Source organism: Tamandua tetradactyla, chromosome 5 (genome assembly GCF_023851605.1).
Source record: "Tamandua tetradactyla isolate mTamTet1 chromosome 5, mTamTet1.pri, whole genome shotgun sequence".
NCBI lineage: Eukaryota > Metazoa > Chordata > Mammalia > Pilosa > Myrmecophagidae > Tamandua > Tamandua tetradactyla.
In genome coordinates, this window is record NC_135331.1 from 15,725,540 (window position 1) to 15,736,407 (window position 10,868).

Sequence of the window (10,868 nt, forward strand, 5' to 3'; positions counted from 1 at the left end):
TTATTTAAATAAAAAAAAACACCAAACGCAAACATTCCTATTTTGATCATTCCATCCTACATATATAATCAGTAATTCACAATATCATCACATAGTTGCAGATTCATCATCATGATCATTTGTTAGAACATTTGCATCAATTCAGAGAAAGAAATAAAAAGACAACAGAAAAAGAAATAAAATGAAAACAGAAAAATATATATATATATAAATCCTATACCCCTTACCCCTCCCTTTCATTGATCACTAGCTTTTCAAACTAAATTTATTTTAACATTTGTTCCCCCTATTATTTATTTTTATTCCATATGTTTTACTCGTCTGTTGACAAGGTAGATAAAAGGAGCATCAGACACAAGGTTTTTACAATTACACAGTCACATCGTGAAAGCTATATCATTATACAATCACCATCAAGAAACATAAGATATATTAATTTGATTAATATCAAATTATTGATTTATTTGATATTATATTATATATAACAAATTTATTAAGTTTATCCTTAATAACCTGAGACATCAATGTACGGATAGCTTCTATGGTGGTTTCACAGCTGTCTCGTGTAGCTTTGGCAAGTTTGTCTTCTGACTTCTGGTCATGTGCTTCTAAACCCAACATGAGGCTCCCTCATCCCAGCTGGGCTTCTGACTGCTCTAACTTTTCAGACAAATCAAAGACCTGACCAGTGATGTCGTCTGCATTAGTAAGCAAGCTAGAAGAACTCAGCATAATCATCCAGTATTTATTCCACAAAAGCTCAAGCAATTTGTGATCCAAATAGGATTTGAAATATGAGACTTCTAAGACATAATATTGTTTGCAGTGTACACCAAAGTCTTCTAGTTTATTAAGTGGGATAGTCTGGCACTCAGAAGGTCCTTCGTCAGGTGGTTTATAACCTTTTGGGTATGTCCTAAAGGCGCCAAGATTCACTTTCCCTGCAGATATTGTTCTTGTTGGGTCAATTACCTCTGCTAGGAATAGTTCCTGGAACTGCTGATTAAGCATCTGAGTACTAACATCAATCCCAGAAAGCCAGCAGCTATAGCCAGGGTGGCTATGATACCAGCCAACTGCATCTTCAAGGCGACCAACCTGTTTGGCATTCTCTATATATGCAGCCATGTATTTATATGCAGCAGCCTGAGCATCAACTTGAGTCTCAGTGCCCTCCACAGGCAAAGCAAAACTGTCTCACCATCCACCTTTCCTAGCATCAAACCCATCACCTCCATGTTTCCTCCTAATCTGGCATGCATCACCATTTTCAGTAGAGCCAATGCTGAGATTTTGCAGTACTTAAGTAATGGTGATGCTTAGTCCAGGGCTTCGCTGCCAGGATTTCCTGCTGCTGTTTCTTCATGGATACTCAGGGCTCCCTGCATGTTGTTCGCTAATTCCCAGGTTTTCTGTGCCATGCCACTCCCGTATGCCAACATAGCCGAGGAGTTAAAAATTGTCGCCACCACAAACAAGACACAACTTTACCCCTTTAGGTCTCTGGGTGTGGGCTTCAGACCCTCCCCACCACCGGTGCAAACTCTTACAGGACTCTCAAGGCAGCCGTGACCTGTGATTGATTATGGATGCCTGCCATAGTCACAACAGATAAGAATGGCAACACCTTGTCGACAAAACCTGTCTAGCACTGCTCTTCTCAAATTTCAATGTGCGTGAGTGACAATTCATGGGGATCTTGCTAAAATACAGACTCTTTTTCAGTAGGTCTGGGTGGGACCTGTGATTTTACATTTCTAAGAAGCTTCCAGGCAAGGCTGATCCTACTGGCCCATGGACCACACTCTGTGTAGCAAGTTGCCAGTGGCACCAACTCCCAGATCCATCATGCACACGGTCAGATAAGTTTGTCTAAATCATTGCACTGAAGAACAAGGGAATTCCAGGATACATTCTGAAAGGGCAATTCAACATCTGGTCCCTGAGTTTTCCAAAACTGAAGGCGGTGGTCCAGGGAACTCAGACCTTGAACAGGCAGCTACCATTGATTGGCAGAGAGCAAATGAAGGCTCCCAGAGGGATGCCGCCTCAGCTCAGAGCCTCATTCAGAAGTTCAGATGTTTTCCTAAGTCAACTCCAAGGCTTCCATATGTCTCTGGGGGCCTCTGTCAAAAGCTCCAGAAGGTTAAATTCCTGGGTGAGCCTTCAGGCAACACCTCCTTGTCGGAACAGATGATCACATCAAAGGTCTCCTTTCTTGTGGTATTTTGGTACCTCTGGCTTTGGCCAGGAATCATCAGGCCAGAGGCGTAGGAAAGTGAAAAATAAAAGGGGAAACATCATTCATCGACTCACTCACTCCCACCCAAAGAAACGTCGCCAAAGCTTTTTGCTTGTCCTAAGTTTTAGTTTGGCTGAAGATCCAAGGAGACCTATAGAGTCAGTTAGCCCATGATTTATGTTCTCAATTGAATCCTTTCATTGTTGGAAGTGTAGAAGACACCCTTATGTAGATGGTATGGTATTTTAAATATTCCGGTTCCTCAGAGACAATCTAGTCATGAAGTGGAAGCAGTTACATGGTGTGCAGGAGAGCCTGGTGACCAGGTATGTGTCCCCTGAACAAGAGGGTATAGAGAAGAGGGAAGGAGCAGAGGGCTTGATAATCAAACTTTTGGGGACTGAGATCCTGACATCATCACTTATGTGTTACATATTCTCTCTTGCTCTCGCACTTTCTCTTGCTCACTTGTTATAGTCTAGCCATACTGTTCAACTTTCAGTTTAAGCTGATTCCCACCCTGGTACATTTGTACGTGCTAATCCTTCTGCTTGGAGGGGTCTTCCACAGCTCTACATGTGGCTGCTTTCTTCTCAATATTTGAGCCTTAGCTCACATACCATCTCATCAGAGCTCTGATCATACTGGCAAAGGCACCCTTACCTCTCCAGGCCATTCCTTAGCACATTGATCTATTTGATTTTTTTTCTTAGCATTTATCTCTATCTTGAAATTGTATTGCAGTTTTTAATTTACACGTTTATGTGCTAATTGCTTATTTTTCTAGAACATAAGTTCCATGTGGGTAGGGCATTGTCTTCTGTTGACTGCCATATTTGCAAATTACCTACAGAAGTTCCTGACCCTTAGGGTGTACTCAATATATATTTGTTATTACTATTGAATAAATGATCTGTCTGGTCATAGTAATGGGCTCAGGGATGGTCACGTGATTAAGTCAGGGTCAAAGTGTTTTCAGGGATTTTTCTCCTACAGGGAAAGGGCAGTAGCTTTCCACTGGCTAAATTACCTGGATATGTGTTGGGCTGTCATCTCATCTGTTGGGAAGAGAAAACATGTCCAAGAGTTGGACTGAGCCCTGTCCACAGAATGTAAACCAAGTTGAAACCAGAAAGCTCTATCTTTGGCCCTTTTAGTTATGAGGACAATATACTACCCTCTCCCTCCCTCCCTCCAACCACAACCTTTCACAGGCTTAAACTGAACTGCGTTTCTGTCTTTTATAATTGACAGAGTCCTGGCTAAGTCCCACTTCTATCACTTACTAGCTATGGGATTCCCAACCCCTTTTCCTCTTCAGGAAATTGGGAACAACAGTGTCTGCTTTGTTTCCATCAAAGGTTGGTAGAAGTAATCGAATGAAATCTAATCAATCAAATTGACTGGAATGCCAACTCTAACACTCGCTAGCTGTGTGCCCTAGGGCCATTTGTTTCCTCTGAGCATATATCCTTTTTTATGTAAAATGGGTGCATTCTTAGCAGTCACCTCATAGTCTTGTTGAGAGGATTAAATGAAACAATCCAGATAAACTTCCTGGTTCAGTGCCTAGCCCACAATGGATGCTCAATGAATGACTGGAATATTTTGGATGAATGCATGTTTGTATCTGTTTCCTAAACCCTTGGCCTGCCAGAGGGGGCACTACCAAAGAATATCTTGGATTATTATTGCAAGAAACTTCACGAAATACCAGTGATCAGTATGTTCACATTTTTAAAAAATTATTTTAAAAATTCCAAAATTTACAAATGCCCAACACCCACTCAGCATCTACTGCTTCCCACCTCCCCCATCCTCTGGCAATCTCGCACCTACTTTTCGTCTGTATAAATTTGCTATGTCTAGATATTTCATATACATATTTGTCCTTATGTGCTTTGCTTCTTTCACTCAACATGATATTTTCAAGGTCCATCCACGCTGCAGCATGTCTCAGGACTTCATTCCTTCTTACAGTCAAATAGTATTCCATTGTACGTTATACTAGAGGTTGAAATTTTTAGAGCAGTGGTTTTGAATGGCATGATTAGCTGCTGAGGAGACTGAAAAAGAAATATTTGGAGAAAGAGTTAAAACATGCAGATTCCTGGATCCCACTGGATGCTCCTTAATTGAGAATTCAGGCAGTAGGTCCAGAAGCCTTTGTTATAGATAAGGACGGCTACATGTGGGAGCACCTCGTCGGCATCATTATTCCTACCATTACTTAGAAGACAATTGCTGAAATATGCCCAGTGAGGGCCCAGGCCCCTCTCCAACTGCACCCCAGACATCTGCAGCCAAGCACACTGAAGGGATTGGCGGAGGCAGCTTCCCTCCGCGAGGGAGGGTGTGGGGTCCATGGGAGGGGGTTGTGGGGGGGTCCTGTTGGGACATTTTCAGGGAGTCAGTGAGAGTTTTCTTCAACTCCCACAAACCCTGTGATGTGGTGTTCCCTGTTGAGCAAGACAGAGAGAACACATGCGAGGGATAAAGAGCATAACAAGCAATGGAATCCATAAATCTTGTGCACATTGTCTGGTTCCTCAATTCTAGTTGCAGAACAACAGCCAGGATCAGGAATCCCACCCAGATACACGGGCAGCCTCGGTCTGCTCTGAATGCCATTTGCAGGTGGGAGAGGCTCACGTTGAAAAAGCTTTTAATCTATCTGTTATTTATCATTTTCTTAAATCACTCCCCCCACCTTTTTTTTTTTTTTTTGGAATGGAAGGCGCAAAAACTTGAGCACTTAGAATGTCTAACATTCTTGTCTATAGCCTTAGGAAGCACTAGTCATGGGGGAGAAGCTGAGCAATTCGGTGAAAACTCGGAGTATTTTCCAAAGGCAGTTTGGGTTTTGGAGGGAAGCTGCTTCCCGAATTCAAATTCTGCCTCAGTACTGTGGACATTTCTGGCTAGCTTCCTCCAGGCTGAACCAAGGAGAAAGTACAATTGCTGGGACCCATGTCTCTACCAAAAAGGAAAAGCCAAAGAATCACTGGGCAGGTCCCATGTTTCAGGGGTAACAGAAAGCGTTCTTACCTTCTCTCTGTGTCATTCATTTTTCAATGCCAAATCTCTGGAAAGTTTTGAGTTTGTAAAATCTGTTTGTGCTCCAGGCACTTGGGCTAAAGAGGGAGTGGAAAGGGCCTGAATCCAAATACCAGCCTCAGGACTGGGTTGAGCACGTGGGCTGCAGGGCTAACTGCCTGGCTTCGAATTCTAGCTCCATCACTCGCTTGGCCAAACTGACTTAATCTCTCGACCTCAGAGTTCCCTAATCTGCAAAAATAGGCGTTCCAATCCTACCTCTGACTCTGCCTTGTGAGAATTAAAGAAGCATTTTTGAGGAGAGCCTGGCATGCGATAAGTTCTCATTGGACTATTATCTGGGGAAGTTATCTTCATTTCTCTGGGGCTGTTTCTCAGCTAAGCAAGAGGCTAATTATTCCTGATTCATGGGAGTGTGGCAAGGTATGCATGAGAGGGCACACGTTCAGTGAGTAACACGGCACCTGGGACACGTAACAGCTGCTCCATCAATGTCAGGTTTATGTTTGCCTGTGAATGAATAGAAGTGTCACTTGCCAATGCTTTCTGTAAAGAGTAGAGACTATCCCTGACTTGCTAACTCGTAGAATAGAGAGGAATCTCTGTCCCTGGGTAGAAAAACATGACCCCTAAATTCATTATTTAGAGTACCCAAATGGGTACAGTGGTGGGGACAAGTACTTGGGAAAATGAAATCTGCAGCCAAAAACCCAGCAATCCAGGGCCTTGGGCTACACTTTTCACTGCCAAGGCACTGTCCTCCAGGCTGCAGAGACACAATCAGAGGCTGTTCTCACAATGCCAGATTGTGATCCTTGCAGTGATGGAGGGTCAGTTAGCACAATGCACTTGTTTTCTCCTAACAGGCTGTCTTCAGCCTTCTCAAGTGATGATTTAATGCTTCAAGCCTCTGAGACAGAGGCCACAAATGGCAGGGAAATCAGGCAGCGCTTGATACCAGCAATGGATTTAGGGGATGGGAGCATTTGTTTTCCCCACTTCAGCAGTCTCTCTGGTTTCTTTAAGGGCCTTGTGCCAACAGCTGGCTGAGAAATGGAAGCTCCAAAGAGTTTCAAGGGTAGAAGGAAAGTGTTTCATAAGTAATGCCTCAAATGATTGGTTTCATTTATTGAGCCCCTACAACTGAACAATAGGAATACAACAGTGATCAATAGGCATACAACCGACAAAGCATTCCTGCGCTCTCAGAGCTGACATTCCAGTGGAGTACGGGGGATTGGGCAGAAGGATGAAGCAAGATTAAATTGCATTTGCCACCTTTTTCCCATACTAGCTTTTCTCTAATTAGAGGCAGTGAGCCAATGGTTGTGTAAGTTGTGCATTACAAAATTCAGGGTGTAAATCATGCTGCAGTCTGTGTCAATGGCCCTCCCCAAAGCTGTTCAGCGCCTAACCTGTTGGACAGAAGCTGCAGCCCTGGGGGATAAGGAGGGAGGTGGTGTTGGGTTACACTTAGGAGAAGCCCAAATGTGTCAGGTGAAAAACTACACATACAACCAAAGGTGTTCCCAGCAGGGTCAGCTCCTCTTTTGCTGGGGTTGATCTGAATTTCTAAAAACAACTACAAGAATAATATTCATCATCTACTGGGAAGTGATGATGTATCAGGCCCTGCGTCAGGTTTTATAGGAGATCACCTCATTGAAAGCCAGTGTGTCAGTTATGAAAGTGCTAGATGCTATAACAAATATTCCCAACATTTTTTGTGGTTTCACATCATATAGATTTGTTTCTCCACTCATACACCATTTCAACCAGGTATTCCTTCCATATTGTGGCTCTGCCACACTGTAGGGCCTCATCACACCTTGAATCTGTTTGGCAGAAAGGGAAAGAGAGGGCATGAGGAGACACAGAGGCTTAGAAGAGCCATGTTCCGGAAGTAGTCCACATCAGCTCTGTTCATACACCACTGGCTAGAATCCACTAATACATCTTACTACAAGGAAGGCTGGGGAACAGAGTGTGGCTGTGCACCCAAGAGAAAGAAGAGAGCACGGAGAGCAGTCTCTGCCTCAGCTGGCTTCATTATTTCCATGTTCCAGATTGGAAATAGAGGTAAAGATATTTTAAGTGACTTGATCAAGGTCACACACATGATGGGAACTGAGAATCAAATCCACATGATTAAACAACCAAGGAGACTTTCTTATTAAGACCAAAACTGAAGATCTGAAATTGGGAAAAGTGGTTTTCCACTCATGTCCTTGGGTTCTACTATTAATTCTCCAAGGAACATAGCTTCCTATTCTACCACCATCCTCTCAACATCTCCCTTCTATCCCCCTTTCTCTCTCTCACTCTGAAATTCTCCCCAGTCTCCAACATCCACCTCAAATATGATGAAGCAGAAAAGCCTCAAGAAACACGGAACAGAAGGCCTAGATAAAACAAGTCCTGAAGCATTCTTCTTATCTCCAAAATTGTAAGAGGACTCTTTGCATTTCACTCACCCCTTTATTTTGGTAATGTCCAGCACAGAGCCTGACTCCCAAGGGTAGCTCAAAGACTGTTTTTTGTTTGAACATGTGGCAAAAAACTCTTATGGACATGTCTTACTCATCGATGCATCATTCAAAAGCCCATGGATTTGGATTATGATTCCAGTTCTTAAAATTAAAAAAAAAAAAAGAATTGTGCATTTCCTGTATCATTTAGAATTAAGTCCATTTAGGAGTCACAGAGTCCCAAAATAGCAATGGCTCACAGAAGGTAGATGGCAGAAGTGTATTTCTCTCATACATAAATCCAAACAAAACAAGTCCACAGCTAATTTGATCCTTCTGCATCTCAAAGTCCCCAGAGACCCAGGCTCCTTCAAGATTTCTGCTCTGACTCTTTAAGATGTGGCATAGATCCACAGGATCATACGGTCCTGGCCCAAATGATCCAAGATGCTGCCAGGATTGCAGCCATTTTATCCATAGTCAAGTCAGCAGGAGGTAGGAAGTGACAGAAAAGGAAAACGAAGGAACAAATAAGCATATGAACAAACAAACAAGGGTGTGGGTGTGCTATCTTTTTCAGATGTTTATAACCAAATGGCCAAATCTAGCAGCAAGGGAGGCTGAGAAATGTAGTCTTTATTCAAGGCAACCATTAAATTCTTAGGAGAGCAATATATGAATTAACAGTGCTATATAATTATCCTTGGATGCTCATGTGTTTTCTCACTGAACATTAAGTTGCTTGAGTTTCATTATGGGGTCGTTATTGCTGCACCCTCAGTACCATTTCCAGCTCTGGCACACAGTCTGCCCTCAATCCACATTTGAGGAATGAACCCAGCCACACCTCCTCTCTCCCTGGAGTTGCCAAGATAACCAGCTAATTGGATTTCCCTTCCCTGGTGGATCAGTCACCGGCCTGTTGAGCAATGTCTGGCCGATCAAGATCGGTTTTCTTTGATCTGTCTGGGTGTACTTGGGGGACTAATGAAGCCAAGCTGGGGCCAGCAGATTTGGTCAGCATCTGGGCCCGCGGTCCAATGTGGTATTTGGAAAATGATTCAAAGGAACTGTGTCTTCCATGCCCAGGCCTATCATGTCATGACACCATCTGAGCTTTCCAAACCTCATGCTCCCTAGCATCCCACTCTATTCCCTCTGCTGGAATAGTCTCAAGTCGTCATGTCCCATGGTGTTTGGTCTGGGAGGCTTTGATAACTTCAATTTATACAATACTGTTTTAAGGGCTCAACCTGTATTAGATTTTCTAATCATCACAATTGCCAATTGAGCTAGAAAATAGTCTTTTCTGCACGATATAGAGGAAAGAACGGACACATTTAACTGGGGTGATTGCCTTCATCCACAGTGATAGGCCCCAGAAGCCCATCCACCCCCAGCCACTGATGACCTACCCAGATCAAACACTTGACTCAAGATAAACTGACAAAATTCCTTGCCCAGGAATCTGGATTTGGGGCCGAAAGGGAGTGCAAACTCATGTTTGACATCTTAATCTGTAACATGAGAGATTGGTGCTGGCCACCCCTGGTCACTGTGTAGATGAAGGAAGAGAGCAATGAGGCTAAGGGCTAGAGAAGAAAAGGAAAGAGAGAAAATGTAAACTATGTTTTTTCTAGCTCCTTATTCATACCCCTTCCCCAAATCCACCTGTCCCTCCGCCTGGAGCACTGCATTTCCTTCCCAACTGCTTGCAATGCTGGCTCCTTCTTTAACTCGCCTCTTTAATTCCTTCTTTAATCTACTCTTCACATGGAGTTCTTGGCACTGTAAATGCTTAATCAGAGTGAATGATTGGATGAATAAATGAAAAGAATTCTGACGAATACTTGGCATGGCTTTGAGAAAATGCATTCATTGTTTTGAGCCTCAGTTTCCACAACTGTGGAATGGGAGAAAAGAAGGCTACCCTTGCAAGGTGGCCATGAGGATTTAAAGTTGTGTAGGGTGCCTGGCACCAGGAGGCCCTCAATAAGTAGTAGCTGCTCTGGGCAGTGGAGAGGTGGGCATCTACAATTCCAGCATCTCCAACAATAAGCATTTGGTTTTTGCCTCAGGTAATGTCCCCTCTCTATATTTTGGCTCAAACCCCCAGCGGGATGAGACTGTGGAAAAGGAGTAATCTGAAATTAGATTTGCCCTTACAATTCCCAAATCAGAATCCATTTTTCATTTAATGTCTGTCTATGCCCTGAGCAGTGCAGCTGTGCTGGGGATTAAACAAGGAGGACAGATCTGTCTCCTAAAGAAGGGAGAATTTCCTGCACTACTCTCAAGATATTTGCTTTCCCACTGTTTGTCTGGGTTGAATCCAAGATGCCCCTTCACACTGGCCTCCTCCCTTGCAATAACCAGAGATCATATTAAGCATCAATTCATGGAATTAAGGACAGAGATAGAAACACATTAATGTCAAGATCTCCAGGGTGCATCAAAAATAAATATAATTCCTCTCTTCCCGCTCCTTATACCATATGCTGGGGACATCAAGTTTTTGTTTGTCAGCTGCGCCAGCAGGTCTGGGAGAGGATACCTGGGAAGAAAACGGATCACAGTGGTGTAAAATATCATCTGGAGAGTTTAAGGCCCATCACTCAATAAATAACAAGTCAACAGCCCCTCCCCCTTGGATGTTCCTGTGTGAAAGCTGCATCACCCGATTGCACAATAACCTTAATCCGACTATGTAAATTCGAGAGGTTCCCATGGCTTATAAAAGACTGGTACAAAGTGGCCCATTAAAATAATTCAGGCATTGAGGCCATCTGTAAAGAAAAAAATTGGGGCAGCTTTAAAATAAACCATGCTATTTAAGTCACCAAAATACGAGATGCTGAAACCATACAACTGAACTCTTATTGTGAATATGCAGACAATCTTTTCTTTCATCAGCCAGCTTTTCTATTATGAGTTTCTGAATTTTATGGTGTGATGGAAAAGTCACTGGTCTGGAATTAACTTTAAGCACACTATATAGTTTTGGGCAGGCAACTGTACCTGGGACTCCGCTTGCCCATCAGGAAAATGACATAACTGGACTGCGTGCAGCAGAGTATATGTTTGACTCACAGGTCATAACT

General features: G+C 43.1%; 1 pseudogene; it reads right to left on the reverse strand.

Moving 5' to 3' along the window:
• Positions 1-447: 447 nt before the first annotated feature.
• On the reverse strand, positions 448-1,442 carry LOC143682972 (COP9 signalosome complex subunit 5 pseudogene; annotated as a pseudogene).
• Positions 1,443-10,868: the final 9,426 nt, after the last annotated feature.